The sequence below is a fragment of the Echinops telfairi genome, unplaced genomic scaffold (assembly GCF_000313985.2).
Source record: "Echinops telfairi isolate 266 unplaced genomic scaffold, ASM31398v2 ScPeMD7_9;HRSCAF=40, whole genome shotgun sequence".
Taxonomy (NCBI): domain Eukaryota; kingdom Metazoa; phylum Chordata; class Mammalia; order Afrosoricida; family Tenrecidae; genus Echinops; species Echinops telfairi.
Genome location: NW_022103906.1, coordinates 42,378,892 through 42,387,678, shown reverse-complemented (window position 1 = coordinate 42,387,678; position 8,787 = coordinate 42,378,892). Strand labels below are relative to the sequence as shown.

The following is an 8,787-nucleotide window of genomic DNA, read 5'->3' as shown; positions in this document are numbered from 1 at the left end:
TTTCCTGTACATGTATTTTTGGTTGAGAAGATAAGGCAGAAAAACAACAGGTGAATGTAATGAAATAATGAGTGATCTATGTAATGACAAAGAACACTGGAATATTCTATACAGAGAGCTGTATCAAACACTAGATATGCATAAGTATAGGAGTAAATTTCTGGTTTCCCGAAGACCCTATATAAGTGCACAGCTACCATTCATGATAGACGATCAAAGCCAGGAAAAGCATGAATGAATGTGAGTAGTATTGCAGTGAGCCTTGGTGTCCAGGCATCTTTTTGCGCTCATGCTTTTAATTATTTGAGATCTATATCAAGGAGTAGAATTACTTGGTCAGATGGTAATTTTATGTTTACCATTTTGAAGAAGCACAGAATTGTTTTGCACAGTGGTTGCATCATTTTACATTGTCACTGGTAAAGAATGAGGTTTACAATTTCTCTGCATTGTGGACAACACGTTTTTTCATTACAATTTTTTTTTATTTTGGCACTTCTGCCATCTTTCCATCCCTCAGTCAGATGCGGCCCAGAGACACTTCTGGAAGATCCATCATGATGGCCACCCAAGGAGAACCCCAAGCCAATTCAAACTCATACTGGTGGTTAAAGATGGTACAGGAAAAGCGACATTTGTGAGATGTCACCTGACTGGTGGATTTGAGAAAGATGTAGCTACCTCAGGCGTTGAGGGCCATCCTCTTTGGTCAATACTAACAGAAGGCCTATTAAATTTAATGTGTGGGACACAGCTGGTCAAGAAAAATGTGGAGGACTGAGAGATGGCCATTATATTCAAGCCCAGTGTGCTGTTATAATGTTTGAGGTTACCCGAAGGGTTACCTACAAGAATGTGCCTAACTGGCATAGGGATCTGGTTCAAGTATGTGAAAACATACCCATCGTGCTGTGTGGAAACAGAGTGGATATTAAGGACGGGAAAGTTAAGGCAAAATCCATTGTCTTCCACCAAAAGAAGAACCTTCAGTCCTATGCCATTGCTGCCAAAAGTCACTACAACTTTGAAAAGCCCTTCCTTGGCTTGCTAGAAAACTCATTGGCGATCCTAACTTGGAGTATGTGGCGATGCCTGCTCCTGCCCCACCAGAGGTGGTTATGGACCCAGCTGTGGCAGCCCAGTATGAGCATGATTTAGAGGTTGCACAGACAACTGCTCTCCCAGATGAAGATGATGACCCGTGAGAGAACAAAGCTGGAGCCCGGCGTCAGAAGTCTGGTTTTATAGACAAGTGTCCTGTGATGTCAGTGGTGCAGCCTGTTTGCCTCGCTTATTAGAGAGCTCAGCAGAATGTGCTCATCTCTGGGATGCTGAGGGAGATGAATGGGCTTCGGAGTGAGTGTGGCAATTAAAAACCTCTCTTTTTGTTGTTTGGACCTGCAAATCTAGCTGTTTGGGAATGCAGTTTTTCCTTCTTGAAATTCAAATGCGAGACTGCTGCAGTCACATCACAATACTCAATGGTGACGTTGTTTGTTACCTGTCATTCCCCTTCCTTTTCGTTAGAATAAAGTTGCATTTCAAATATCTAAAAACAAAGTAATCTACTTTAATTATTATCGAGAATATACACAGCAAAATATATACTCATTAAAAATTTTTGTACATGTACAGCAGTGGTGGGATTAAAATAATTTAACAGCTGGTTCACTGCCCTATTGACCATTTTAAGTATAAAAAGAGATATACTGTAAAGTAGTTTATTATTTCATACTGTTAATAATACCACGAGAATGAAAAAGAGGTATACAAAACTAGATTATGCCATAAGAGTTTTAAAATGTTAATGAAAATCATTAAATAATATCTGAAAAAAACCAATACAATTGTTTAAGATATTTCCATAATGCTTCTTGAATGGGGTCCTCATTTGCAGTAGTTTTAATTTTTTTTCTGAGTGTCATCAGCTGTGTGATACATCAATAACTGTCTTTTCACTATCGGAGTATGGTGAATTTTTAGAGGTAAACCAATTAGACAGTAGTCAGTGTGTGTTTGATGTATTAGAAACAGGTAACTTCTCTTCTCTGAACATACTATGTACATCTTTGAAAAAAACCCTTTCCACTTCTGCTGACCCTAAAACACTTTTTTCTGACAGTATTTTCAGTTCCTTGAACACTTTCAGGAATCGAATAATTCACTCATCATATCTTGTGAGAATTCGGGTGTAGCACAGAGCTTAAACGAATGACAATGTGTCATCATCCTCTGGTTGGACACTTTTATTCTTTATGTTATTTGTTTGTTTCCTGAAATAACAAATTCAAATGATAAAAATGTACTATTTCATCAAAAGTATAATGAGTTTTATGAAATGAATAATAAATATTAAAAGCACAGTTCTGTCTAATTTTTTATATCTATGAATGGAATAGACATGATTATGGGCCCAGATGAGTGTTAAGAAAGAGTAAGGGATGTGAACTTGTGACTTTACAATGGGAAGCTTCCCAGCCTCCCACCTTAGCGGGAGTCCTCATTACAAGTGCCATTGTGATAACCATTTCACTGAACTCAATAAAAGATAAGGTATTATTTTGCCAAACTTGGGCAAACCAGCTGAATACCTCCACTAATTGTGCTACCATTCTCAATGTCTCTTTCTGAATTGTTCCTCCTCCCCGCATATGAAGTCACTGGCCCCTGAGTTCCCTGTGTGGTCTTCTTAGGGGTGCTAGTTTGATCCCCTATATAGTTCCTCAAAGATCCTACAAGAGGAAGATGGCAAGTTGAGACCGGGGGAGCAAATGGAATGTGTGGTTCATTGTATTAAGGAGCAATGAATTACCTCCTTTCCCGTGAGACCAGAAGTGCATAGCGCCTAGCTACTATTAACCAAGAGGTAGAAAAGGGGAAAAATGCCAAAACACATGAAGTTCATAGAGGGGAGTGGGGGGATTTCCACTAAAGGAAAAGAATTCTGGCTCTAGCCTCTTACCAAACTGTTAGTTAAAGCTATCCATTTGTGTAATTTCTGTTATTGAAACACTAGATAACTAAGACACAGGCAAGCTAGTTTGCTAAGTTCACTCAGTGGATGTAGCTTATCTGGAATATTTACATCTTACTCTTAGCCTATTAAGAGCATATATGAAGTATTCCTATCACATTGCTGACTAGTGACAGAGAAGCTGGGTGAAATGATGATCAATTAGGATAGCTGATAGATTTTTCCAATTTAATATAGCTAAGAGATGTTTTTAGATGAAATACAGAGAAATCGAATTAACTACATCTGTGGGAGGAGAGAAGGGAGAAGTTCAATATCAGCAGCTAAAACTAGACTAGCAATTGTCTGTGGAACAGACCATCAGTTTCTCATATGCAACTTCAGATTGAAGATGAAGAAAATTAAAGCAAGTCCTCAGAAGCCAAAATATAACCTTGAGTGTATCCCACATGAATTGTAAGAACATATCAATAACAGATTTGATTCATTGAACACTAACTACAGAAGATTTAATAAGCTGTGGGATGGCATCAATAACATCATACGTGAAGAAAACAAAAGGTCATTAACAAGCTAGCAAAGAAAGATCAGCATGTATGTCAGAAAAGACTGAAACTTGCTCTTAATTGTAGAGTAGCTAAGACAAATGGAAGAAATGATAATGATAAAGAGTTGAACAGAACATTTCAAAGGGCGGTTAGAGAAGACAAAGTGAAATATGATAATGAAATGTGCAAAGACTAGACTTAGAAACCAAAGGGAAGAACATGCTCAGCATATCTGAAACTAAAAGAATAGCAACAACAACAAAATTCAGTCATCAATTGTGATTTTAAAACTTTCTATGGGCAAAATATTAGGTGACTAAGGAAGTATCAAAAAAAGATGGAAACAATAAGTACAATCACTGTTCCAAAAAACACGTCCACATGCTATCATTTCAAGATGTAGCACATGATAAAGAGTTAATCGTGCTGAAAGAAGTTTAAGCTACACTGAAAGCATTTGCCAAAAACAAGACTCTAGGAATTGATGAGACACCAATTGAAATGTTTCAAAAAAAGCTGATGAAGCCCTGGAAGCACTCATGTGTCTATGCCAGGAAATTTGCAAGAAATCTCCTTGGCCAACAGACCAGAAGAGATCCATATTGGGACCCCTTCCAATGAAAGGTGATCCAACAGAATGCTGAAATTATAGAACAATATCATTGATATCACATGCAGGTAAAATTTTTGTTGAAATCATCCAACGATAGTTGGAGCAAGACATTAACAGGGAGCTGCCAGAGGTTCAGATCAGATTCAGAAGAGGACATGGAACAAGAGAGATTATTGTTGATGACAGATGGATCTTGTCTGAAAACAGAGATTATCAGAAAAATGTTTATTTGTGTTTAATTGACTATGGCAACACATTCGACTGTGTGGATCACAGCACACTACGGATAGTCATAAGAAAAATGGGAATTCAAGTGCACTTAATTGTGCTCATGTGAAACCTGTTGGTGGATCAAGATGCAGTTGTGCCACAGAACAAAGGAATACTCCATGGTTTAAATTCAGGAAAGGCATAGTTCCAAGTTTACCTCCCTGTACTTATTCTGTGTGTATGCTGAGCGAATAATGAGAGAAGCTGGATTATATGAAGAAGAGTGTGGCATCAGGATTGGAGGAAGGCTTATAAACACCTAATGATATACATATGGCACCACCTTGCTTGCTGAAAGTGAGGAGGACTTAAAGCATTTGCCAATGAAAATCGAGGGTTGTAGCATTCAGTATGGATTATAACTCAGTGTAAAGAAAACAAAAATCCTCACAACTGGACCAATATGGAACATCATGATAAACAGAGAAAAATTCCAGATGTCAGAGATTTTGTCTTCCTTGGGTCCACAATCAGTGCTTAGGGAGGCATCAGTCAAAAGATCAAATGATGCATTGCAATGCGTAAGTCTGCCACATAAGACCTCTTCATAGGGTCGAAAGCAAGGAGATTACTGTGAGGACTAAAGTTTTCTTGATTCAAGCTATGGTGTTTACAGTTGCCTCATATGCATGTGAAATATTGATAGTGAATAGGAATACCTAAGAAAAGTCAATGCATTTCAACTATGATGTTGGTGAAGATTATTGAAATACCATGGACTGCCAAAAAAAAAAAAATCCAGAAAACCCAAACAGAGCTGTCTTTAAAAAAAAATCATTTTATTGGCGGCTCATACAACCCTTATCACAATCCATACATATATCCATTGTGTCAGGCACATTTGTACATTCGTTGCCCTCATTCTCAAAACATTTGCTCTCCACTTAAACCCTTGGTATCAGCTCTTCACATGAACCCTTGATAATTTATAAATTATTATTATTTTGTCATGTCTTACGCTGTCTGACGTCTCCCTCCCTTCACCCACTCTTCTGTTGTCTGTCCCCCAGGGAGGAGGTTATATGTAGATCCTTTTAATCAGTTCCCCCTTTCTCCCTCACCTTCCCTCCACCCTCTGGTATCGCCACTCTCACCACTGATCCTGAACGGATCATCTGTCGTGGATTCCCTGTGTTTCCAGTTCCTATCTGTACCGGTGTACATCCTCTGGTCTAGCTGGATTTGTAAGGTAGAATTGGGTTCATGATAGTTGGCGGGACGAAGCATTCAAGAACTAGAGGAAAGTTGTAGGTTTCATTGTTGCTACACAGCTAGAATGCTCTGAGAGGAGGTAAGGTGGGCAAAATTTTGTCTCATATACTGTGGACATGTTGTCAGGAGACATGCTTGATAAAGTAGAGACGCAGCAAAAAAGCAATAACATGGATTGACACAGCGCTGCAACAATGGCAGAGAAAGAAGGATGATTGTGAGGATGATGCAGGGCAGCGTGGTGTTTCCTTCTGCTGTACATGAAGTTGGTGTGGTTTAGAACCGACTGGATGGCATCTGGCAACACCATCCGGTTTCTCATGTTTGTTAATATTTGGTTTTCTGTTATAAATTTTGTTATAAGTCTAAATTTAAACATATTTTAATCCATCAAATATTCCTTGATGTATCTGACCTTGTAGTTTAAGAAGCAAGTTGGGACCTTTAGCCTGGTAATGTGTCTAAAGAAATAAAACAAAAACCAAATGTGCTTGTATTTGTATTTGTGGTTGTTTCCAGGTACTGTTAGGTTGACTGGAACGTACAGTGGCAGTGTGTTCAACGCAATAAAACACAGCCTGGGTTCTATACCATTCTCACAGTCACTACCGTGGGAGAGCCCATTGTTTCAGTCTCTGTGTCCATTCACGTTTTTGCTAACTCTGCTTTCTGCTTTATGAACCAAGATACTCTCCTCCTAGGTTTCAAAACCTACAGCCATCAAGTAAACTCCAACTCACAGGCTTCCAGAGTGCAATATCTTCATTCAGGTACCTAATGGGTCTCTGAATCTTGGCAGGCCCCAAACCAAGCTCCCACTTCTTCCCTCAAAGTAAAACTAAACTCACTGCTATGGAATTAAATCAGAATTATAGACTCTGTAGTATAAGATAGAGTAGAATTACACCTGTGGGTTTATGAAGATGTAAAGTCTCATTTTTCTCCCAAGGTATGTCTGGTGAGTTTGAACCACTGACCTTGTGGTTTACAGCCCAAACAGTAACCCACGATGATAAGGAGCACATCAAGTGCACCTTGTTGCTAATACCAACATTGAATTCTGTTTGCCTCCACATTCAACTCCCAGTCCATGATCAAGTCATGTCATTTTCATCTCTACCTTCAAATATGTGTCATATGTGAGCACTTCTCACAACCTCCCAGCTCAAACTCTAAGTCACCATCGTGTCTCATATAATCTATAGCAATAAGCTCTAATCTGGTCTCTCTTGCTTCCATTTTTTCCTGATCTTTCAAAATATCAGTCAAGACATGCCATTCTCCTGATGATGTCTTTCTAAAGGGTTTCAAATACATTGACCATAAAACTTCAAGTTCTTACCATAGTCCTACATAATCAAGCTTATTTCTCTGACTTTATTTTTTTTTATCATTCCTCTCCTCACTTCCTGTATTTCACCCACCTTTACCTTTTTGCTCCTTTTAGAAGAATAGTCCCACACAGGGCCTTTGTGCTTTCTCTCTCCTCCGCCTGAAAGCTTCCCCTAGATCTTCCCTGACGTGGCTCTCTTGCTTTAATTGGCTCTCTTACTAAACACACTCTTCCAGAAAAGACTATGTCTCCCTGTGATGATCATCCAATGCTCCTTCTTGACCCTGTCGGAGCATTTAGTTCTCATGGAACTTGTTATCTGTTGGGGACACAGCAGATTTATTTGTGGGTATTTGGGGTTTCTTCCTCTTTTTGTGTGTGACTATTTTGCCCCACCAGAAAGTAAACTTGACCAGAGTAAGGACATGACTATTTCTGTACCAGTGTATCCTGCAAGGATGTTCAGTCATTCCTTATCGTAAGCACAGCATGGAACATATTTGTCATGTGGAACCATATTTATTTTTAAATTAAAAGATCACTTTATTGGGATTCTTACAGCTCTTATAACAATCCATACATCAATTGTCTTAAGCACAGTTTCACATATGTTGCCATCATTATTTTCTAAGCATTTATTTTCTATTGAGTCCTTGGTATCAGCTCCTCTTTTTTCCCTCCCTCCCTCTCCCCCACCCTCATGACCCCTTGATAAATTATAAATAATTGTGATTTATATGAAACCATATTTAAAAGGACTCTGAGAGTTTTGTTTTCCTGTGAATGCTGGAGTCTGATTATTCGTCTCTGTATTTCTCATTTGGTAATTATGTGGACACCCTGAATGTCTTAAGCTATATGATACCTCTTTCTCAACACTCTGGCTAGGATTCCTCCCCAGGCAGATGGTGAACTTAATTTAGAATGTGGGTTCCAGAGCTTTATTCTAGTGGGAAATGCTGCTGCTGCTGCTGCTAGTCACAGAATAAATGAGGGCATGGGTGAAGGCAGCCAGCTCGACCAGCTGTTCCCAACTTGGTCCTTTCATAACCATGCTGGTTCCGCCTCCCTGGCTCTGGACGCATTTTCTGACTCAGAGGGCGGGGTGTCTTTGGTAAAGCTTGACTCAGCATTCCTTTCAGGAGAATTAACCTTGTGTGTAGCAGCTTTCACCTCCATAGTTGTGCGCTTTGGTTTTCTCTCTTGCTATTTCTCCATTAGTTAAGTCCATCTGCTTTCTGCCTTCCTGGGTTCTGTACTCCCACCCCCAGATTCTGATCTAGTAAGCGTTTCCATTTAAAATAGTCTTCAAAAGATTTGATGAATTTATTGTGAAAAATGCACTGCCCTCTGGTGGAGTTCAACTCACAATGACCCCTGTAGGAAAGGTTAGAACTGTCCCTCTGGGTTTCGGAGAGTGTAACTCTTTATGAGGCTCTGGGACACTCTAACTGCTGACTCTGTGGTTAGTAGCAGCCTAACGTGCAACTGGTATGCCATTAAGGATCTTTATTATAAAATACAGATATACCTAATATCAAAGACATTTGGGATAGAAGGAGAAACACACACACATATTCACATAACACACACATACACATACACATACACATATACCGTCTATACTTGTGTATAAGTCAAGTTTTTCAGCACATTTTTAATGCAGTTTTTGTGGTAAAATTAGGTGCCTCAGCTGATATTCTGGTCAGCTTATAATGGAGTATATGCGATGTATATATTCAGCTCACCAATTAAACCCTTTCTCCTCTGGCTTTCTGGAGATTCCAAAGGAAGATCTGTATATATTCTCAGACCCACTGCCAGCAATGCCATTCAG

General features: G+C 39.2%; 1 pseudogene; it reads left to right on the top strand.

Moving 5' to 3' along the window:
• Window positions 1-554: 554 nt before the first annotated feature.
• LOC105978424 lies at window positions 555-1,361 on the top strand (annotated as a pseudogene).
• The last annotated feature ends 7,426 nt before the right edge of the window (window positions 1,362-8,787 follow it).